The following is a 2,579-nucleotide window of genomic DNA, read 5'->3' as shown; positions in this document are numbered from 1 at the left end:
GAAAAGGAGGGGAGCTGAACCCCAACCCCAAAGCCACAGGCTCAGGTCCCAGCTGCCGCGGCCTCTGCGGGGCTTTGCTTGGCGTAACAGCGGCTGCGGAAGCCGCCGGGAGCCAAGACACACGTGTCCCGTCTCGCGCTTCCAACACAAACTTCCTGAGCTCTGCCTTCTCCCAGATGAGGGACGCTGGCCTGGAGGTGCCGGGCCCCTCCTCCAGGGAGCGACACAGAAGCACAAAGGCCTGATGGTTCCCAGCTTGTCTTCCAAAGCGGGGTCTCGGGGTCCACAGCGGCCCAGTCCACTTCCATGGCCGGTACAGTCTTAGCCACCGGCACTGGGTCTGGGGGTCTCTGCAGGGTCTGTTGCCCACCTCCTCTCTGACGGGGCAGCTGATGTGCTCAGTCACTTTGGCAGGAAGCTGGAGTCAGGGGCCAGAGCTGGGGGCCAGGACTCCTGAGCTAAGTCCGATCTTTAGGCAGAGTCAGGTAGGGGTTGAAAGCCTGGGCTGGCGGGGCTGGAGACCCTGGGCCACTTACCCGCCACGGGCTGCCGTGGACTTACCCGACCCCTCCTCGTCTCGCCGCTCCCTTTCTGGAAGGGGATAATGCTAGCACACCTGCCTTGGAAGCTTGCTAGGAGGCCCACATGAGTCGATGATCATGAGGGCTAAGAGCGGCGCGAGGCCGGCGGTGAGCACCGGGCAGGAGCGGTGGTGGCTGCCCGGGAACCAGCATCCTGAATAGGAAGTTTGGCGATGGTCCCTTCAGACACGGGGTTTATCACAAGGCGTGCTGCAGCCCTGGGGCAGCCGTCCCTGACGGCCCAGGCAGCACTGGCCGTGTTTTCTCTTTGCTCTGCGTTCCTAGGTCGCTCTCCCTGTCGCTTGAATTACCTGTCAGGGATCACCAACCCTTCCCCCAGACACGGTGGTTCTAAACTCCTCACGGTCTCAGAGCCTGGATGCTGTCGCTCCTGCCCCAGCCCCTGGCCAAAGCACAGGGCACCCCGATTCCAGGGTGAGGGGAGCAGTCCCCCTGTGGATGGGAGCAGCTGCCCGTGGACACAGGACGAGCCGTGGCTGGTGCCCGCCCCACGGACGGTGTGCCACGGGCTCCTCTTGCACTTTCACGAGTGTTGTGTGCACGCCCTCTCCCCTGCCCGTGCGTGAGCTCCCCTCACACCTGCATCCCAGAGAGTTTGCCCCACACCCTCAGGGGCTCCCACACCTCCTACACACATGCCAACCAGCTTCCTGGACGAGGACACGGGCAGATCTTAACTTCCGCCTGCACTTTGCAGCCAGAATGGGATGCCCATTTCAAAGGAGACACACACGCCCTCAAAGCCATAGGTGGGGCTTTGGAATGGTCAGCTTTGCTTTCCGTCTCTTGATTCTAGCGCACATACCTCTACCCCCGCGCCCCGCAAGTCTTGATTCTCTGGACTGTACACGTAGGAAAATCGCAGCTCTGAAAATTTCCAAAGGAAAACACGTGTGTCTTCCAGGCTCAGGGGAGGGAGGAGCGGCTCAGGGCTTGCGGTGGGGGGAGAGTTAAGCCCCCGAGGAAGCTGAGGCGGAACTCACGGGACCGGCAGCAGAGAACGTGTGTTTTAGGCAAAGCCAGGTTTCCTCACACCAGCAAGGCTCGTGCCGGTTGCCAGCCTTGCCAAAGAGCAGCCCCTGGGGCACCACGAAGCTTTGCTTTCGCCTCCGTGTCCACACTCAGCAGCGTGCAGTCCCCTGTGGGCCCAGCTTCCCAGGATGGAGGCCCCCGCACAGGCCCAGACAGAGAGCCTGGAAAAGCCAGTGAGGGCCGGGGCTCGGCCAGGGGGACTTCTCCTTCCGCACCCTGCCCCTCACAGCCCGGGCCTCCCCGCGGCCAAAGGCGGACTAGAGGCCCCGCTGTGCTCCCGTGGCTGTGGGCTTCTGCAGCTGTGTCCTCGGCCTGGGAGGGCGTGGGGCCGGGGTGGGAGGGGGGCCAGCAGCCAGCAAGCTTCCCGTTTTCGGTGCGCCTGGAAAAAGTCAAACCCTTGGATGGTGGCCGCAGCTCAAGGGCCCCCAGCCCGTGGAACCTCGGGCGAGACTCCCAGCCAGGGCCTTTGGCCAGGCAGAGGCCGGGGTTTCCATCGGGGATCTTAGCGTCGCTGTTAAAACCCTGACCTGCAGGAGAGGCGCTGAGCAGATGGGCTGCCCTTGACGGCTGTCTCCCTCGCTGCAGGCACCTTGGGGACCGGCCCGCTCCAGATGAGCCACGAAGGAGGGGCCGGCTGCGAGGACTCGGAAGGGGTCCCTCTCTGATCACTGGCAGGGAAGCATGGCTTCTTGGAGGGGCCTCGGACCCATCCCTGGGGTCCAGGGAGAAGCCACCGCTGGGGCTGCCTGGCGCAGGATTTCACCTGAAGGTGGTGGCACCTGCCGGGGCGGGGGGGAAGGGGGGCTGTGGGAGGCTGCGGCCCCTCCACACGGAGCCAGCCTCTCCATAATGAGGAGAGTGCAATGGCAGCCAGCTCCGCCCTCTGCTCCGCACGGGCCCCTGCAGGAGACCCAGACTACTAATTACAGAACGCGGAATCACTGG

This window comes from Oryctolagus cuniculus, chromosome 5, assembly GCF_051225735.1.
Source record: "Oryctolagus cuniculus isolate XC-2025 breed Fujian yellow rabbit chromosome 5, ASM5122573v1, whole genome shotgun sequence".
NCBI lineage: Eukaryota > Metazoa > Chordata > Mammalia > Lagomorpha > Leporidae > Oryctolagus > Oryctolagus cuniculus.
This window is presented reverse-complemented; position numbering follows the sequence as displayed.